The sequence below is a fragment of the Danio rerio genome, chromosome 20 (assembly GCF_052040795.2).
Source record: "Danio rerio strain M-AB ecotype USA chromosome 20, GRCz13ab, whole genome shotgun sequence".
Lineage (NCBI taxonomy): Eukaryota > Metazoa > Chordata > Actinopteri > Cypriniformes > Danionidae > Danio > Danio rerio.
The window spans coordinates 25672446-25694306 of record NC_141040.1 but is presented as its reverse complement, the minus strand read 5'-3'; the positions used below and the strand labels follow the sequence as shown (position 1 = coordinate 25694306).

At 37.9% G+C, this 21861-nt stretch overlaps 1 protein-coding gene across 38 annotated transcripts in view; it reads left to right on the top strand.

Moving 5' to 3' along the window:
• daam1b (dishevelled associated activator of morphogenesis 1b) overlaps nt 1-21861 on the top strand; it is a 186042-nt gene that overhangs the window by 44520 nt on the left and 119661 nt on the right. For 21 of the 38 annotated variants that reach the window (XR_015517749.1, XR_015517745.1, XR_015517743.1 and 18 more), the window contains exon 1: nt 14580-14877. The exons of the other annotated variants lie outside the window; for them this stretch is intronic. The gene's annotated coding sequence lies outside the window, so the exon portion shown is untranslated. Of the gene's footprint in view, nt 1-14579; nt 14878-21861 lie in introns of those variants that run through there. 38 annotated transcript variants of the gene reach the window in all.

Below are 21861 nucleotides of genomic sequence, written 5' to 3'. Positions count from 1 at the left end.
AACCCACTACTCAGATTTCTGTTAGAAAAATTCTTTGTCCTACAGTTATTGTTGTTCTTTTATTTAGCTTACTGTGTTTGCCACAAATTATAGGGTTTTCAAAGTGTCTGGCTTGTTTCATATAGGGATGCACTGATCCTGATACTTGGAACAGATATCAGTTCGATAGCGCACATTTTTACTGGATCAGCTATCAGCCATCTGGTACCGATCCAAATCCGATCTTGCGTGTTCGCTTTGTAATTTATAAGCTAGCAAAAGCCATGTAGGTAGCCTATTATTCATTCATACATTTTCTTGTCGGCTTAGTTTATTAATCCGGGGTCGCCACAGCGGAATGAACCGCCAACTTATCCAGCAAGTTTTTACACACTGGATGCCCTTCCAGCCGCAACCCATCTCTGGGAAACATCCACACTCACATTTACACCCACACTCATACACTACGGTCAATTTAGCCTACCCAATTCACCGCATGTTTTTTGACTGTGGGGGAAACCGGAGCACCCGGAGGAAACCCACGCGAAGGCAGGGAGAACATGCAAACTCCACACAGAAACGCCAACCGAGCCGAGGTTCGAACGAGCGACCCAGCGACCTTCTTGATGTGAGGCGACAGCACTACCTACTGCGCCACTGCCTTGCCGTAGCCTATTATAAGGCACTATAAAGTTGTCATGTATGCATACTATATTCCAAATGTTCTAAAGCCATTCTATAGCTTAATGTGAAGTACAGATAAATATTCAAGTTAGGGCTGTGCAATTAATCGAAAATTCGGTTTCTATTTTGATTTTGGCTTCTAACAATTATGAAAAACCATTAATCGAGATAAACAATTATTGCATCATATACCGCCCCTTTTCCATTTGTACACTTTTCGTCACCTTAGAATTATAAGGCTCTATCTGACATTTTTGTCAAAATTGATTCATCGACATATTCTTATTAAATGACAACTTATTTACATTATGGGATGTTTTTTTAATAAGTTGTTTACATTTTAGGACTTTTTATTTAAAAAACAAATGTTACACACATACTGTTTTGCTATGGAATGTGAAAACTTTGAAGCTCAATATCTCAAAATTATTCAGAACGCAGATAGAACCTTATAATTTTAAGGTGACGATTTGTTGCTCTGCATAGCTCAGTTCCACGTGAAAATGACTAAAAGCATGTGCTGTAATGTAACTTTTGCAGCGCGGGATGCGCATTGTTCATTGATGTATATTCAAATCATTCATGTTTTTAAAAGCGTGAATGATACTGCATGCTTCTGTGTGTGTGCGGCGCACACACAGTATGCAGTCAGCATTCGGTCTCATTCCCCTCTGAGGTGTCTCATTCGCACACCTCAGAGACAAGCAAAGCACACACATCTAAAGTCATAATAAAGTGAGTGCTTTCAGGGTCAAATAGGTGTCAAAACGTGTTTAGTGATTATTCATATTAACCCTTTTTTGTGTAATAAACAAATGAGTGAAAGAGAAACCATTGAAGTGACAGCGTACAATATTTTTGCTGCCGCCTGTTTTTATCATTATTAATGAAACAACAAAAGGAGAAAATCTCTCACTGCTTTTGACTAAAGGACTTTTGTAGCTAAAGTGTTTTTCTTACAGTGAAGATGCTTAAAGCACAGTTTGCTTTCATATTTTTATTTTATTGTATTTATTTGCCTTGTTCTTATTTACTTATTTACCTTTTCTTATTTGTATATATGCAGTTAAAGTCAGAATTATTAGCCTTTCTAAATTATTAGCGACCCCCCCCCCCCCATTTCTGTTTAATGGAAAGAAGATTTTCAACCCATTTCTGAACAAAATAGCTTTAATTAGTCATTTTTAATAGCTGATTTCTTTTATCTTTGCTATGATGACAGCATATAATATTTTACTAGATACTTTTCAAAATACAAGCATTCAGATTTAAATTACGATTCAAAGGCTTAATTAGGGTAATTAGGCTAGTCATTGTATAACATTAGTTTCCTTTGCAGACAATCAAAAAATATATTGCTTAAGTGGGCTAATAATATTGACCTTAAAATAGGTTTGAAAATATTTAATACTTTCTCCAGAACAAAAAAAAATTCTAGGAAAAATTCCTGAATCTGTTTAACATCATTTGGGAAATATTTATAAAAAAAAAAATAAAATTCACGGAAAAATTCACAGAAGGGCTAATAATTTTGATTTCATCTGATAATCGTTTTGAATAATCGTGATTACAATTATAACCAAAATAATCGTGATTATGATTTTCACCCTTAATCGAGCAGCCCTTATTCAAGAGGTAAATTCATGTTCAGTTTAGCGCTTCCCTCTGCTGCGCCTGTCAATCATTTTCAATTAATTTACAACTCAAACTGCGTGTCGCGTTCATGACAACACGAAAAACTCACCAAGACTATTTGTTTATGTTAATATAAAGTGAAGATATGCATTTAGTTTTGCATTAAATAGGTTCATTTTGACCTGCAACAAAAAGTTCAATCTGTTTCTATAAATCATGCTGTGTTTGTTAGATCAGCAGATTGCATTTGCTACACAGTGAGGGTTATGACCTGCTCTATACACACAGAATAGGCCTACCTGCGATTTTCAATTAGAAAAGGCTCAATAATACATTGGACAGATCCTCAACGCACTCATTTCTTTTCTTTCTGCTGCTAAGTTTTGAAAGTGTCCGCAGATACCGAGGGGCTGCACGCTGTGTCTCAGTGATGCATCAAGTGTGTCATTCATGCACCGGCTGCGCAGACGCATCGTGTGCTGCTCAGTAAAATTTTTCTCACAATAAGTTTATCTTTCTGACTGAGTTTATTCTTCAGAGGAGAATACTTTCAATGCTGGAAATAGTTTGTAAAGCCTGGCTTATTGTGGTCAAAGTAGTTGATGAAATTAATAAAAGTGAAACTGACGGGCACAATATGGATTGTCATTAACAGAAAAGGGAATGTTTATTAAGTAAAACTGTCAGACAATTTAGTTTAGTCTGCAGGAAAATATCAGGCTTTGCTAAAAGACAGGCTATTTTACCAGCGATTAGGTCAGTAGTGGTAGTCTACTACAGATTTCAAAAAACAATCTTAATATTAAAAAAAGAAACATAAGCTGCACCACAACAGATCAGTGTCATAACGAATGCTGTATCGGGATCAGATCTGTATCGGTTGATTCTCAGAATTTTGGTATCGGTTTTATTTTTGGAAAATGGTATCGGTGCATCCCTATTTTCATAAAACACTTTTCTGCTAGTACTACAATTTGCACAACTGAAATACCTTCAATTTCCCAGAGATGGGTTGCGGCTAGAGGGGCATCTTTTGCGTAATAACTTGCTGGATAAGTTGGCAGTTCATTCCGCTGTGGTGACCCTGGAATAATTAAGGGACTAAGCAGACAAGAAAATGAATCTCCACTGTTCTTCTGACCGAAAAGGCTCAGCTTATGCCAATTAACACTCTTTTTATGAGGTACAATGAGCTCATCATGGCTCTGTGTGAGACAGTAATCCAGCTGTTGTTTGAGGGAGTCATGATGATGTGTTTTGTGGTGATTGATAACAGTGCTGCAGTCGACCGCATCAGTCACATAAAATGTTCTGCAAGAGAGTCGCCTCGGGTGCAGACCTCGCCTTCATCATCATTTATGGATGGAAGTTTGGAGACATGAACAGACCTGTGAAAGCATCAAGTACAAGATGCCCTTCGTGTAGTTGCCAAATTTAAAGGGTTAGTTCAGTCCAAAATGTCATCATCATTTGTTCACCCTTATGTTGGTTGAACACGTTGAAACACAGATGAAAGCATTTTTAATCAAATCTTAGAGATTGCCATGCCTTCATTGAGTGTTTAAACTACTCGTAAAGAAAGACAAATCAAGCCAAGCTCTTTAGCTCAGACAGTTTTGAAAACATTTTAAGCAGATTTCCAAAAACAAATCCTTTTCATAGCCACAATAAGAGATAATAATAATCTTAAGTAGCTTAAAATGGACAGCTTTCTACATATTTCAGTGGCCTCAATTTAGACAATCCACAGTTGTTGTCTATAATATCATTTCCATCTGTCACAGGAACAAACAATCAAACTGTTTTGGTTATTGATGATTTTTTTGTTGTTTTTTGTTTATTTAAAATATAGATAATAGATAATATTTTTTTATAAATTGTTCATATATAAATTTATTAATACTATATTCCAAGAAAATCTGTGAAACTATTCAATAAAAACGTTAGTTTAATAAAAAAGCATCAATTTTATACAAAAGGTATTTTAAAGACCAGCAACAAAATGTCTACTAGAGTTGTTTGTTTGCACTTTGATTGCTTTACCTTAGTTAATTTTAAAGTTATGTTCATTCGTTTGTTCGTTCATTTGTTCTTTCGTTCATTTGTTAGTTTGTTTGATGTTCTTTCATTTCGTTTGTTCGTAAGTTTTTCAATTTATTATGTTCAGTGAGAGAATTCTTGCCTGTGAATCCCCCAACCCCCCAACCCCACCCACCCAAGCGGCACCCCTGCTCATGACTCATGGTTCGTTCATGGCACTATCAAATGTTTGGATTTTGTTTCAACTCGTGCCGCCTGGAAATTATGAACGTGACATACCACATGTGCATCCCTTCCTATTTGTGTGCTGGACCCGTGCATCTCCATTTAAAATAACAAAAATAGGTGTACAAAAGACGCTATATGTGAAAGTCCCCTTTTGTTGACTCACGATATCAGACCTGCGCATTGCAAGGCCCTGTTTGCAGTTGAATTTAAATTAAATAAACACTTCACACGGGCTGTTCAAAGAAGTCCAGAAGGGCCACAAGTGGCAGGTTGCGCTGGGATGCTACATCCTAAGATTAATTTTAGTTTAGTTAGTTTAGTATTTCAAATTAAAAATAGGTTCTAAGACAGTATTTTAAAATGTATTTAAAATAGTTTTCATTTATAATTTCTATTTAAATTAACTTTCAATTAAACTTTTTGCAATTGTCTTAGTTTTAATGAAAACACCAAACTTGTGATGCCTGAATTCCCTTCGAGCATTTACTATAAACAGGGGTGATAGCGTTCCGGCACCACGCCGGATTTCCGGCGTAGTGTGGCTTCGGCCGGGGGGAAAAAAAATCAGGTTCACGGATATTGATCTGTCATTTCTCTAGATTCACAGACTTCACTCACTGCTGAAAGCGCCGGATTGGTTTTTATTAAGTGCCATTTTATGTGCTCGTGAATCATCTTTTGAGTGTAGACGCCATGTAAATAAAAGATTAATTGTGTAATTTAGAGAGCTTTATAAATTATAACGGATCTTTGTGAGATCTCTATGAACTAAAATTAGTGACGCTTTTTAGTGATAATAAGAGGAGCGTGCTTTGCACTTTCCAGGCTATAATCCATTCAGAATTTGTATGAAACTTTCGTTTTCGGCACATATACGATGATATGTTTTGGGAATGACATCTGCATTATTACGCTGGGTTTATTCTCGAAATAACGGTGAAATAGACGGGACAAAAATATATTTCCCCCTTCTCCTTAAACAACTTAGTGTTTCAGCTATGAAATAGTTCAGTTTTGTATGTAGCCTAATGGCAAAGTGTTTATATTTAGTTTTGTTTTTTATTCAGCTTATTTAGAAAAACGTTTGGAGCATTTTTTATTAGTTAAAAATACGTTTTTTTTTTAATGAACAGCTCCCAGCGGAAGACCATCATTGTCTGTTTGATCAGTTTGCCTTCTCAGATCATCACGACTTGCCTAAAATAAAAGATATAAAACAGTTCAAGTATAAAACAATGGTAGCTTAAACGTTAAAGAATGTGTGCTATTAGGCGCATAGTTTGCTTATAAAAAGCTTGCAGGACATCGAGGCGCCAGAGCAATCACTTGCATTTTTTCAGTGGGAGCAATTTAAAGTTATCCGTCATTTTTGCTCACAAAGTACGAGTAATACATCAAAAAACGTTACAGCGTTTTTATAAAATAAAGAAAACCAAAATTATGCGCTTTCTGTCGTCTGGTTTTTGAACAGGAGCGCTTAACAAAATGAAGCAAAATGTATATGCCTCACAGACATAATAAATATATTTATAGAAAGCTTTAAATTATTACTTAACGAAATAAAACAAATCGAAAACAAAAAAACTCCTTCATGTAATCCGTAAAGATGAATTTCTCTCTAAAGGCGAGTCCAAGAGGAGATTGCCAGTCAGGATCTTTGCGACACTGACTCAGAATACGTTTATTAATAAATAATTAAGATATGTCCTTACTCTTTCCTCGACACATTCATTGTTATTTGTTTTTGCCGGTGCTTGGGGCGAGTTTTAGCTTATTGTGTGCGCTTGAACGCGGATTCACAGTAGCAGTTTTAACATGGAGTGACACGACATCTGACGTACAGATGACACTGGCACATGCCACTGAGTGTAGTGACACTTCCGGTGGCACGTCCGGTTTTCCACTGTCATGTGTGACTCGCTAGTGGCATGTGTGACCTGTGTCACTCAGAGTGTCGCGCTGCATGTCACTGCAGTGACATCGACGCCTGTCGAACCTTATGACATTAATTAACACGAGCAAAACCATATTTAATCATTACGCGACTTTTAACCTAATTTATCACGTCGCAAGTTAGTTTATTTGCTGAGCTACTCCACGATGTTTTAATTTAAACGCATTTATTTTATGTATTCGTAGTCATACTTCCGTACGTAATATAGTCATTTGACAGTACATGTCAGTCAAATTTATTGTGGCATGCTTATGTATGGGAGGGGTTACACTTATCTGTTGTACTGTATATTATTGCATCCTGGCAGTTCCTTTTGTTCCCTACAATATGGACTTCTCTATGTTTTTAATTCATTCATTTATTTTATTATTTAACTTATTTTCATTTTAAGGTATTTTAAATAATATCCTTTAAAAAGTTATACTAAAATGCATGTTGAAAACTCATAACATATATGCATGTAAGATAACAGGTGTCATTTGCCTAATGATTTTTAAATATTAAAGCAAAGAGACTTATAAGATTAATGTGCTTATAACATGCTTATACTGACACCTACTGGCACATGTCACAAGATCACTGACACTGGCATGTGTCACTGACATTACTGGCATGTGTCTAAAAAGAGCCACTTGACAATAATGATGATCAGGGTTACACATAGGCTGTTAATATATTTGGGCCCAGGGGCCCACAAGTTGTGTTAAAAGTGCGTTGCATACATAGTACCCCCACCCCTACTCACCTCAGGGGCAAGGAAAAAAAGTTCAGGCTCAGGAATTTTTTCCACTATCAGCCCTGTATAAAATAATATATTGTCATTTTTGTTTATGTATTTTTGTATAATTTATTTGTATATAGTTGCATTTGTGGCACAATCTTCCACCAACCTAACATCATGTACGTATATTCATTATGTTTCTCTAGTGGCCGCCCCTACAAAAATGAAACTCGTCTGTTTTTGCAGCTGCCGGCGCTCTTTTGAGAAGACAGCAGATGCCTGTCATGTTACCGTGTGGCTGATTAAACAGGTGAACAGAGTCTAGATGTTAGCATATTCTTTACACAGCCTGTCAGTTATTAACCAAGCCTCATGAACTGGAAATAAACAATAGAGTAAAAGCTTTGCCGCAGGGACCAAATGCAGTCTCATACAATAGGCTGAAGTCTACACTTCCATAGACTTCCATGGACCATGGAAAAAAGATATGAAGTGTCATTGTTTGGCAATGTGTGTTACAATAATGTTATAACTGCATGTCTTTCTGGGTTAGTTCACCCAAAAAAATTATTATGTTATTATTACATACTTACTTACTTACTTACTTACTTACTTACTTACTTACTTACTTACTTACTTACTTACTTACATGATACACTTTATTGTCTCTAATAGGGAAATTTGTTTTGGACCCTAGGCCCGCGTTTGCATACACTGAACAAAACAGACAACACAAATCAACACAACACAACTCTCAATCATCAACTCAAATATTACATATTTAAAAATCTTATGTCCTATAAGACAGATGTCATTTCAAACCCCTGAGATCTTCATTCATGTTCGGAATGCAAATTAAGATATTCTAGGTCAGTGTTTCTCTACCACGATCCTGGAGGACCACCAGCTCTGCACATTTTCCATGTCTCCTTAACCAAACACATCTGATTTAGATGATCAGCTTATTAGCAGAGACTGAAAGATTTGTAACGGGTGTGACAAAGGAGACTTCCAAAACCTGCTGTGTTGGTGGTCTTCCAGGAACGTGGTTGAGAAACACTGTTTTAGGTGATATCTGAAAGCTCCCTCTCACTCCATGCGTACATTGAAAGCTCATCAAAAAAGATTAAAAATGTTCATTTGCTGTCAGTGGTTTAATCAGAATATTATCAAGCTATGAAAATCCTTTTGTGAGCACATAAAACAAAAAATAAAAAGTTCCCAAATTCAAGCATTTCTTCTCCTCAATGTCAGTATATTGTGCATGTTCACAAGAGCAATCTTATCTTAGGGTGTATTCACACGAGCTAGAGTTGCCTTGAACCATGCCGAAGTACGATTGTTCCCCCTCACTTCTCCCTCTATGGCCTGCAGTCACACTGCATTTTGCCTTCTGAACCTGAGCATACTTACTGTATGTCATTTATGATGTGACTGTTCAGTAAGAGACAGTAAGAGAAGCGCTCTCACTCAGCACAGTAGAGATTGCTTTAGTTATATCGTTTTAGTAGTTTGGGATGCAGTGACATGCAGTCCAATATTTTGCCAAACAGATCCACAATTTTTGACGCTCATAAATGATCATAAAAATCATAGTGCTGCAGGTATTAGGAGGTTTGCTGAAGGTGTCAGTTCATGTGCAGCGATGGGTTTGTATCTTTGATAAACTCTGACAGTTCACGTTCATTAAAAAGCAAGAATAATTTATAAATCCATATAAAAAAGTTTCTTAAAGTGACGTTGCGTTCTCAGTTTCGGGCTCAGGTGCACTTTACATTCACACTACAAGCGTACCTCGCCAAAGCCAAACCAAACCGTGCTCTGGCTCGCCTCTTCCAACCGGGCCAGGGCTGGCCAACTGAACTACACCTGGGCCTAATTCAGAGCACTCACACTTGTCATACAAACCGGGAAATGCACCTGGGCACGGTAAAAATAAAATAGTGTTAGTGCACCCATAGTGATATGATACTACAGTGCTGAAAATATATACAAAAATCCTAATTATATTGTAAAATTCCTTAAATATGTGTTAGAATAAGTAATTTGTCATTTAATTATCTTTATAACAGTCAAATAAGGGCCTACTCACACTATGCTGTCCGAATCGTGCCATGCCCATTTCCCGGATCGCTTGAGAAGTGTGAGTGCTCTGAATCGGGCTCAGGCACGGTTTACTTGGCAGGCCCTGGCCAGATTGGAAGAGGTGTGCCTGTGCGTGGTTCACTTGGGCTTTGGCTTTGGCTTGTGTTTGAGTGCTATACGCGCCTAAGCCCGAAACTGAAGGCGAGACGTGACTTTTAAGGGACTGTTTCATATGGGTTTATTAATCATTCTTACCGTTCAGTGAACGCAAACTGTCGTAGTTTATTAAAGACGCAAACCCCTCACTGCATGACAGCTGCGCACCTTCAGCAAACCTCCTAAATCCTGCAGCACCATGACTTTATGGTTGTTTATGAGCGTCAAAAGTGGCTGATCTGTTCAGCGAAATATTTGACTGCGTGTCACTGCATACCAAACGACTAAAACAATATAACTAAAGAAATCTCCACTGTGCTGAGCGAGAGCGCTTACTGAACAACGCAGCATCAATGACGTAATTGTGCCCAGGCCCAAATGTAATGTGAGTGATCCGTCAGGGAGGACAAGGGGGCTTTGGCTCTGTTCAAGGCAGCTGTACATAGTGTGAGTATGCTCTTAGTTTTTGGGGGGTTGATGGGCACCACCATGTTAGTCTTTACTGCAGTGGAGAAATAGTAGCTGCTGGATTTAAAATTTTAACCAACTTGAAATTAGCAATGTTTTTCTGTGACTCAGCGTTGACCATTACTGAAAAGCAGATTTAAATCTAGCAGATGTTCATGTCACACACTGAACGTCCTTATCACACTCACTGTAAAAAATTCTGGATTCCAAACAATCGATTTTTGTTGGGACAACATGAAGGAATTAAAGGTGCAGTAGGTGATCTGCTAACTCGTTTGTATTCAGAGTAGTGGTAAACAATATAGGAACTGTGTAACAGATTGTCATCGTTCAAAAATGAACCAATGTGAATATTAAACCAGCTCAGTAAAGCAAGCTAGGCAGATTAGCATTATTTACTTCTGTTTTGTTGTTAAACTAAATTAAAAATCGACATTATTGATGCTATGAAAGGCTTATGAAATTTAAAATAGTCACATCAATCTTTTGCCGGAAGTTTTGAATGGCTGAACAACACTTCTGTTCATATAGCCCATTCGTAACAACTAAATCTACATCAGTTTTGCATGACTAAAGCAACATTACCTGTCTAACAGAAATACTTCAGCCATGGTATCATCCTTACTCCAGTGTGCAAAACTAACTCCAATATTGATTCAGGATTTTCAAAAGTTTTTAGTCAGCATTTGCTTTTACCGCTGTCACTCAAGTCCACTTGACTGCGGCGCACGTGTATGCGCAAATGGTGAATCTGCGTGAACAGAGGTGCGCAATTGTACAAGTCTACATTTGTTGACAGACAGTTTGGGCTACTTGTCAGAATTATGGAAATTGTCTGCCCGACTAATTTTAATTGGATGAACATTTAGTCTTATGCCTTACCCAGAATAAAAAGCACATATTAATACATTTAGATCATTTAGATCATTGTAATCATCATGATTGGACTGTGAAGAGACTTTCAACCAGCACATCAAAAAATGTTTTCGAAGACAATCACCTACTGCAGCTATAAGTTAACTCAGTAGTTTTTACAAATTTTAATAAGTTGAGCATAAAACAAATAAGTTGTTCCAGAAAAACTCAGGAAGCTCATTTTGAATAAGTGGTTTGAACAAACAGCTGACATCATTTTTTTGAGTGCTGGTAGATAGCAGTTATAGATAATATCTGATATTATCTGCCCTGTCATCATACATTGTTTTATTACTACCTCAAGTGTTCATTTAAGCTAACCCCCCAGCATATCGAATGCATAGGTATGTGTTTTTAAGTTTTGTAAAAATGGGTCGATGAAAACAAAAAACTAGGGCATACCGGAACAGCAAACAGCCTTATAATCAGTTGATTGACAAGTACAACACTTGCTCCGCTGTGTTCAGGCTGTCATCAGTTTATTAGCAAGGGTCAGCAGAGATTGTGGGTTTACTTCCAGACAAGCTTTTCCTTCAGCTCCACGGGAGGGTGGCTTCAGTGTTTTGTTCCTTGTTCTCCACAGTTAGTATGTCTGCAGCTGTCACATGGACTCCTGGGCCAAACATCAACAAAAGATTTGACACCCCCTACCATCAGATTTCCCTCAATTTGCTATTTAATCCAGTAATCACATTTACTGCTTGCTTGAATATGAAAATTGTTGAAGCTTTTGGTATTAAGCTGCAAAGTAGGACCATTTGTCCTGTTAGAGATGGACGCTACACATAGTGAGGTTTAGACAAAATGCAAAAGCAAACGGGTGAGAACTTTTCTGAAGAAGCTGACACAGAATAATTATATGAAACATTTTGATCAGCATCAACTTTTGATTCTGTGTTGACAATATTTTGTTGACACATGAAGTTAAAATGTATTTTATAAAAAAAAAAGAGTTTTTTATTAGCATTAATAGTTCCTTTAATTTCCATGTAACCTTTAGATTGTACTCTTATTCTTACTTTTAAGTGGAAAAGTGCTTTAACTTATTAAAATATTTTTTGTTCCTTTAAAGAACTGTTAATTAAAGGGTTCTTTGGCAAACCAAAAAGTTTTCTTTAATTTTTTAAAGATAAATAGAAAGTTCAAACTGGGGCTGTGCGATTAATAAAAACATTGAATCACAATCATGATTTGAAATGTTGTGATTAGTTTATCTTAAGACGCTGCAATATGAAATATATGTGTATTTTTTTATTTCCCCTGCCCTTGAGCAAATGTGTGACTGCAGTCTGTGTGTGACAGTCTTAAGCCTGGTTTATACTTCTGCGTCAAGTGACCGGCGCAACTCACGGCGCAGGCAACGTGCGCAGCTGTGCATTTATACTTCTACGCGCTGTTTCCGTTGGTCTGCATTAACACTTCCGAAACGCTAGTGGGCAGTGAGGTGTAAATGTTCCTCTGTGTCGAGTTTCTTCGCTTCTGTTTTGCTATTCTGAACACTTCCTGGATGTACAAGTGACTCAAACTCGCTCATTTTGAGGCAGGAACCAGCAGACGTGCAACAACTTTAACCATGAGATAAACACAGAACAAAACTTTCCATTCGGAGCTCCTTCACGGGACTCCACACTTGTAAACAATCGCTCGCGCCATTCGCGCGGCTCTCGGTCCCGCCCAGACTCGTCGGCGCTAGCAAGCCGACCAATCACAGAGCTTGCGCTACGCGTTGTTGCGACGTGTAGTTACAATTTTTGAGAGGTGCACGTCAGTGACGGCGACGGCCACGGCGAAGGGCTATGCGTCAGCGCCGTAGCCTACGCCGGTGTTTGACGCAGAAGTATAAATCAGCCTTTACTAACCAATTAAAGGAGCACACTTTCATTCTGCCCCAATCAGAATTGCGCAAACTATGTGAAATGCCCACAAAAAGAAAAAAGAAAACAAACAGGAAAGCATGAAGTGGGATGATGGCGTCTGCTGCTTCAGAAGCAATAATAGATGAATTACTATCAAAGAAAAACTGCATGTTTGTAACATGGGAATATTTTGGTTTTAAAGTCACAGACACTGAACAAAAACAGGTCATTTTTAATAGCTGTCGCAGAATTGATGCCACGGCTTGCAGATTATGGAGCCAAAGCTTGACCTCAAAACTAATCGCAAATTAAATTACAATCGCAATATCTGTCAAAAAAATATCTCAATTTGATATTTTCCTTTGATAGTTTGCTGGATGAAAGTACTAATTTCTTAAAGGAAAATCTTATTATCTCCGATTCTTTGAACAGTTTAAAACATATTTACTTATATATCAGCATTAACTTTCAACTTTTGCTATTTTGTAAAAACCACAATGCAAATTTTTTTAAATGCAAATAAAATGCACAAACACTTACACAAATATATACAGTCAAGCCCAACCCCTGGGTTATGATTATTTTCAGGCTTGAATGTACAGTAGTATATAAAGAATATTGTTAAATAAATGTTTTTGTCCAATGTCCAAGTATGTCACAGTCCTAACTCTAACCCTATTTGCATGCAAATTTCTAATGCAGTGGCAGGTGGTATCAGGGGGAGGGGATAATGTCATTTATTTGACAAACACATATATGTTTGAAAAATAAATACATATATTTTCCTACGTACAGCATAACGTGGTCTTTAGTTTTGGTCCTTTTCTGCAGAAGAGATTGATTAATAGATTGTGTGCCTTTTTTTGGCTTTCTTGGTTTGTCAGTTCTATACTTTTTCTTCTTTTAGCTTGAGTCCTCTGAATGCATCAAGTTACACACTCTGAACAAAAGAGTGAAGATGATGCTCAGTTTGCTCAAAGCACTGACTCTTTCACTGACTTTTTTTAAACAGCCTCCCTTATAGACACACAGCCACACATAGATGTTTACATTATCTAAGTGGAGGCATTCCATAGGCGTCTATTGTTTTTCTATATGGCTGGTTATAAATACTACAACTAAATACCAACATGAAAGAAACCTTATGCATTTTTTAAGGAAGTAACTGTGTTTCTAAAATTAGGTTTAGCCAGAATTAGATTGCTTCAAGGAACAGATTTGGTTTCAGGCTTAGGTTACAAAAAACATACATTTTAATCAAGAGAAATTAAGAAAATTCAAGTAAGTAAGAGTATTAAAGGGTTTCGTGTTTTATTTAAACCATTTAAGGTGCACTCCTTGAAAATATTTTTTGGCCCACATCTTGTATTGAGTAATATGCTGACACAACACTGAATAGTAATTAGCAAATAAAGTGATAGTAATAACTTATGGATAAAAGGTCAACCAGGTGGTTAAGATGCCTGTTAAAGGGTTAATGCAAGTAGACTGGACAGAAGTGGTTATTTTATTTGTATAATTACAATAAATCACCTTGTGTTTTTTTTATTGTTTTACAAAAACACATATTTTAATGAAATTTGTCCTCAAAAGTCAGATTTAGCTAACATTTAGGGTGAGAATTGTTTCTAAAATATGGTTAAGTAGGTGTATAGACACACACATACACACACACCTAGGTTGTCCATTTCACAGCTCTTCTCTAAACAAACTGTAAACAGTGCTGCGGCAGAGAGAAAGAGGGGGAGGTAGTGAAGAGCAGTGGGTGGAGTCTGATTCTCTTTGTGTCCTATGAGAGGCCAGGGTGTTGAAAAGAGGTGTGTCCTGTGGATAGCAACATCTGTGTGTGTGTGTCCTCAGAGAGAGAGAGAGAGAGAGAAATGCGAAGGCAAGGGGGAGGTGGAGCGCTTGTATGAGCTGTGCTGCTGAACAGAGAGGCAGCATTTGTGTGTTTACCGGTTCAGGATCACTCATGCCGGCTCTCGGATATGAAAGCTTTCTGGATCTGATCTACAGCATGTTTATTTTCAGAATGACTGAATTGACATCTTCAAATTTAGATGCTTTTCAAGATTTTTAGCTCTGATCCTTGGAGCCCTTCTTGTTTCCTCTTGAGGGATGTAACATTAAACGGACTGTAAGCAAAGACATAAAGGGTAAGTTAACACAAGCAGAGGTTTTCCATCTAATGACAGTCTGAATGAAGAATTCTGGTTGGGTTTTCTGTGTAGATCTTTGGCTGTGACGGCAGCTGAGCGGTTTTAATAGCTTGTAAAGCTTTGAAGGGCAGGTGTGCGTTCTCTCTGGGAGCTTGTGGACGTGTACGGCTCTGCGGTGCTGAAAACATGCTAGCATTTCTACCGGTTTCAGCTTTGGCTGTGATGAGAAGACTTGAAGCTCTCCTCAGTTGTGCATAAAAATAATAAAAAATCTATTTATATTGCATGGATCCATTTTAATGTGAGAGATCTGTGAGGAAGCAACCCGCTTTTGTTGTCTTATCACAAATTGTCAAGTCTTTCCTCTCTGTATTGATTTTCTTGAGCATGCTTCCTCTCTTATTGAATGTGATGAAAGAAGAACAAGTTGTTTGGTTGCCTTATTCCAGCCTTTTAATGTTTCTTTCAGGCTCTGACATGTCATATTGAGATGACTTGTGGTCTTTTGGTTTGAAATCTGCTGTTAAATCGGCTTTTTCAACACTACCGGACCCTTAGGTATCTGGGTTCAGTTTAGCACATCAGCTTTCTCTCTTTTGTCCTTTATTTCACCTTTTTCTTCTTTGTTAATCAGTGTCTTTTTTTGGTGTAAAGATCTGGGAGGAGTTGTTCATAATTAATGTGAACATTCGGGGCGTTGTCATGGGAGTTTCCTGCTGACCTATCAGCTGTCTCATACGCTAATAGTTCATTTAAATATTAAACGTTTTTTTTAAATAAGTGGGTGTGGCTCACCCTCTGGATTGCAGCATCTCATTTTTTATGATTAAAGATGGTGACAGATTTCGCAAGATTATCTGATCGTTTTTAATCAGAAGTCATTAGATGTAATGACAAATATTTTTGGCGGTTGTCCTTGGATTAATGAAAAAAAGAGGGTTTAATGCCGGCCGGCAATACATGTACTGGTTGCCATGGCAACAGCAGGGCAAGGGAGGGACGGATGGCATGCTCAGCGCTATGGTTTGCTACACATGTTGCTTAATGCTCTGACATTACTGAATGTATCTATTTTTGTCTATTTTCTGTATTTAAAGTGTTTAAATTGTAAGATTTCTATTATCATAGACGCAATGCATATATCCTTTGTGCTTCACCGAAACTCGCGTTTCATTAGGATGTCTCAAGGGAAATATAGGACCAAATTAGCATTCAGTGCGATCTGTGAGTGACCACACATCTGAGCAAGGTGTCATTTCCTGTCATTCAGGGATTTAAAGTTCACAAGTATCACTCCGCTGAACCCCTTCCCTTTCTTATCCAGGGCTAACAACCTTTGTGGCCTCCAAGCCTAGGCAAGTTCAGACTACCCTCTCCAAGCATGCCTGCTGTCTTTGAGCTCATTAATGTGTGTTACATTGACTCATCAGTTTAGGGCTCTAGCTCTTTCAACTGGAACATTGGCACCATCTACAATTCCCTTTTAAGGTTTTCATCCTATATTGAAGGGATGCACAAAATATCAGATGCAGTATCTGTGTTGGCTAATTAAATATTACAGATTTTGGTATTAAAAATCGTAATAATTTCATTAATTTTCTTTTCGGCTTAGTCCCTTTATTAATCTGGCATCACCACAGTGGCATGAACCGCTAACTTATCCAGCACGTTTTTTACGCAGCAGATGTCCTTCCAGCTACAGCCCATCTCTGGGAAACATCCATACACACCCATTTACACCCATACACTATGGTCAATTTAGCCTACCAAATTCACTTTTACCACATGTCTTTGGACTTTGGGTGAAACTGGAGCACCCGGAGGAAACTTGCGCGAACACGGGAAGAACAAGCAAACTTCACACAGAAATGCCAACTGACCCAGCCGAGGATCGAACCAGCAACCTTCTTGCTGTGAGGCGACAGCACTACCTACAGCGCCACCGCGTCACTCATAATGTATTATTATTATTATTATTATTACTAATACTTGAAATTTGCTAAAGGTTATATTGCACTGTATTAAATTATTAGGGTCTGAATTACCAAAAACGTTTGCCAGCTCACAATCCCTTTTCTTGATTCCAAATACAAAAAACAAACAAAAAACTAAAACTGGAATGTAAATGCATAGACACACTTGCTCTTTTATTTAACATTGCAAAAAAAAAACAAAACAAAACAAAACAACAAAACATAACCTATTTAGCAAACAATGTTGTATTTTATCTGCATTTTTATAGGACTGCCCTGTTGGTGATTGGCCAAGTGTGGTTTTAGTATTTTAGCTGTGATTCACTTTTGTCTTTATGCATTACTTGACAGCAAAGTAAATTTGATCAAGGAACATAAGGGGTGACAATTTTCATTAATGTGCTTTTTTCTCCCAAAACAAAGATGAGAAACGATGGAATGACATGAATATCATTAGATAGTAACAGTGACCACACCAGCATGCCATATCATTTTCAAAATAAGAGACTAAAATTAAGTCAAAAAGATAAAAACTGACCAACATTTCATTTTTGTTATAATGTGCTGGATTTCCAAATTTAACAGTTTAATCTCCTCAGTGTCAGTATATTGTGCATGTTCAGTAATCTGGTTTTAGTGATGTGATAATATGGTGATGAAAATAGCCAGAAAACATACTAAATGTATTGTGAAATTTCTCAAATATGTGTAAGAATAAGTTATTTGTCATTTCATTATTTTCATTAACGTTCATATTAGTTGATTTATGGCAGGTGATGGGCACCACCATGTTAATCTGCACTTTAGTGGAGACTGGAGAGATCAGAGCTGCTGGATTTACAACATGATAATTCATCAACTTCAAATTAGCGATGTCTTTCTCTGTCTCGGATTCCACTGTTCATTCATTTGATGAGCAGATCAGAGCACCCGCATTCATGGTTTTCATTCTCGTTACTAGCACAGCAAACCTGTTAAGCTTCTGTTTATTTCAAGCCATAGGCAATGAACATAATTTCATCCTTATTTTATTAATGAGATTAAAACCGACCAAAGGTAATCTGAAGGATACAATGGGAGAAATAAGCTTACACAATTAAACACCCAGAACTGAACCTTTAACTCTTACATTGGCTAATAACCTATATTGTGCATCTCTCAAAAATCTACTTGGAAACCGATTGATGTAGATGCCAGTCATTTAAATTCAACCATCTGACCGTGGTTTAGTGTTGGGTGTGGGGTAGGAATATGAACCACTGATAAAATGATCACCATTCAGTTGAACCCAGTTTGTCCTGCATAGCCCCTCACATGGGAGTGTCAGCGTGGAGAGGAATGCTTGTGCTTTTGGCCGTTGTGTGTCTGTGTGTGTGCTTGTGTATGCAGTTTGTGCAAGTGTTGAGAGGGGGGATGGTGGTGGTCTCATTGTCTGCAGAACATGTTTGACAGGCTGTCTGCAAGGGGGAGCAGCAATTCAAACCTCTTCATCTTCTCCTCCTGTTTTTCCTTCTAAATTACCCCTGACAGGAGGGAGTGTGGAATCTGAACCCCGGCTTTTGGGTTCACGACAGAGGAATCCCTGGCCTTGTCTGCGCAATCCAGCTCTCTTCGCTCTTCCATCCAGATACTGTGTTCTTTAAAACGTGAGGGGGAGACATAGCCGTTAGCCTGATAGCTACCACCACCCTCATGATTAATGAAGGGCTTTTCTCACAGTCGTAGTGTTACTCAACACCTCTTTAGAAAGCTTCACTCCATATCTCACTCTCCAGGTCTGAGAGTCTCCTCATTGTGGTGAAGCACTCAATGGTTCCCCGGTGCGTCTCTCCTCGATGTTGATTTAGGAAGCTATTTTAGTTTCACCCAGCTCTTCGCATTTATTGTATGTGAAGTGTGTGCTGGTTTGATACAAGTTGTATAGGGGAAAGTCCCAACAGATATGTTCCACTTGAGACCACAATGTGTGTATGTGTGTGTCTCTGTGTGTGAAGTATTGCAAAAACACAATAAAAATAACATTTTTCCTCAAAAACAGCTGTCAAAAAAGCCAAAAATGCAATCATCCTTTTCATGTAACATCTAATGTTAAAGTTAATGATGCGCCAATTTGGAGCTTTTGCAGATACTTTGTATTTGGAAAATGATAATTAATTTTTTGTTGGAAAATACAAATCTTGAATCTGTCTGCAATTCTAGACATGGTAAGACGAGTGAAGGTGCATGTGCTCACATGACATTGCTTGGCTGACATATTCTCCATAGCTGGCTATGCATAAGGGTGCTATTGGTTTGTTTATTATTAAAAAGTAGATATCACAACAAAAATATTTTCTCAAAACAGGAATATCTGGTCATAATGTTAATAGTAAATCCATCTGTAAATATCACCATAATTTTCCTATAACTGTACTTTATAACTTATACCTGTATCCTGCACTTGCTGCTATTGTACTGCTGGTTAGACCTAAACTGCATTTCGTTGCATTGTACTTGTACATGTGTAATGACAGTAAAGTTGAATCTAATCTAATCTAATCTAATCGTCTAAATTGCTGTTTACACTTGCATTACCAAGGCAGCTATTAGCGCATTTGCATTATATTTTATTATAAGCTACAATGGAAATTGAAATCATATCTGTGCTGAGCTGCCTGGTTCAGGACAGAATGGAACAGTTAAGCAAAGGGAACCATTCAGCCCGATGGTGAAAAAGCAGATTTCAAAGGGTACAAGTGATTGACAATTTTTTTGCTTACAGGAATGCAAGATGATGCAAGATTATTACTCTTGAGGTTAAACCCTTTGAACGATATTTTCAGAAAGTAATGAAATCATTGTTATTTAAAAAAGCCTAAATGAAAACGTCATGATTTTATGTAACATCTAATGTTCAAGTTAACGATGCACCTATTTGGAGCTTTTGCTGATACTTTGTATCTGGAAACCTATAACCAATATATTGTCATAAAATACAAATCATTCATTCATTTATTCATTTTCTGCCGCTTTTCCTGGGCCGGGTCGCAGGGGCAGTAGTCTTAGGAGAGAATCCCAGACTTCCCTCTCCCCAGACACTTCCTCCAGCTTCTCCCGGGGGATCCCAAGGCATTCCCAGGTCAGCCGAGAGACATAGTCCCTCCAGTGTGTCCTGGGTCTACCCCTAGGCCTCCTCCCGGTGGGACATGCCTGGACAGGTAGGCTTCCAGAAGGCATTCGAAACAGATGCCCGAGCCACCTCAGCTGACTACTCCTGATGTGGAGGAGCAGCGGCTCTACTCCGAGCTCCTCACCCCATCCATAAGAGTGCGCCCTGTCACCCATCGAAGGAAACTCATTTCGGCCGCTTGTATCCGAGATTTTGTCCTTTCAGTCATGACCCAAAGCTCATGACCATAGTTGAAAGTAGGAATGGTGATTGACAGGTAAATTGAAAGCTTTGCCTTTCAACTCAGCTCCTTCTATACCACAACGGACCAGTACATAGACCGCATTACTGCTGCCGCTGCACCAATTCGCCTGTCGATCTCATGTTCCATCTTTCTCTCTCTCATGATAAAAACTCCAAGATAATTAAACTCCTCCGTCTGGGGAGTACAAATACAAGATACAAATCTTGATTTTAAAAATCTGTTCGATTAAAAATTTATATGAAAACAATGGACAGCTGTTTTGATTTAAAAGCCTTAAAAGTAAATCTAGATCAGGGGTGCCCAATTCTGCCCTGGAGATCTACCTTCCTGCAGAGTTTAGCTGCAACCTTGATCAAGCGCACCTATCTGTAATTGCCAAATGCTGCTTTAGGTCTGATGCTGCAGTCACACTAGAGTTTGAGTTAGAGAAATTCTGTCGTATGGCACTGATAAACGGCACGGGATTAAACACGATGATTAGATGTAAAAAAAAAAGCGAGCAAACTTGTTGCACACGCTTGCGTTTTCAGTCCGCTGCATTCGCGTGCATATGAATGGAAGCCTATGTTGAGAAAAGTGCAGTGTGACCGCAGCTTGACTTAGCTTGTTTAGTTGTGTTTGATCAGGGTTGGAGCTGAAATCTGCAGGACAGTAGATTTCCAGGAACAGGCACCCATAATCTAGATCTTTTGGATTGCAGAATGGGAAATGTTGGTTCCCTTCTAAATCACACAGTTGGTTTGGACTGGCCATGTTTGTGGACTTCACTGTGGGTTATTACCCAATAATTGTGCTGGCTTGGACAGTGAATGCTATTGCTGCATTCAAAAACGTCACAAATCTACCTGAGAAGGGCATTTAGAGTGAGAATAATCATGACCGCCATATTAAAGGCTAGTTAATATCAGAAAAAAATAGTAGTTACCAAAACAGGAATATCTGATCATCGAATATAGTGCTGTTTACATTTATCAATTAGCAACTGGCGGATTTGTATTACATTCCAATTACATTTTTTTATAAGCACCCTTGAACCATATCTGTGCTTAGTTACCTGGTTCAATTAAGCAAAGAGAACTGTTTTGCCCAATGGTAGAAAAGCAGATTTCTAAGGGGACAAGTAATTGACACTATTTGCTTTCCAAGATGATTACTCTTGAGGTTAAACCTTTCGAAGGGATTAGGACATTGAATGAGACTTTCAGAAAGTAATGTAATCATTATCATTTGGTATATTTTCATTATTTATCAATTGCTTTGCTCAACCCCCTTTTTTAAATGAGAGTTTGTTTGGCATTAGTATTTACTGGCAATAAAAGCTGGTTTCATCAACCAAACCTCACTGTTTTATGCTCTATAATATCAATGTGCAATGGCTATTCCTTTGTGGCTGTTAAGCATTGATTTATAGCAACAAATTGAGTGGAACTGATTCATTTTCAATGACAATCATCAACATTTATCATTAGTAACGTGGCAAAGTTGACAACAGAGGATAACATTATTGAAATAAACAATGAATTCAGTGACTACCAATGGGAACGAAGAGAAATAGACTAGAAATGCCTGCTAGAAACCAACTTATCTGATTTTTT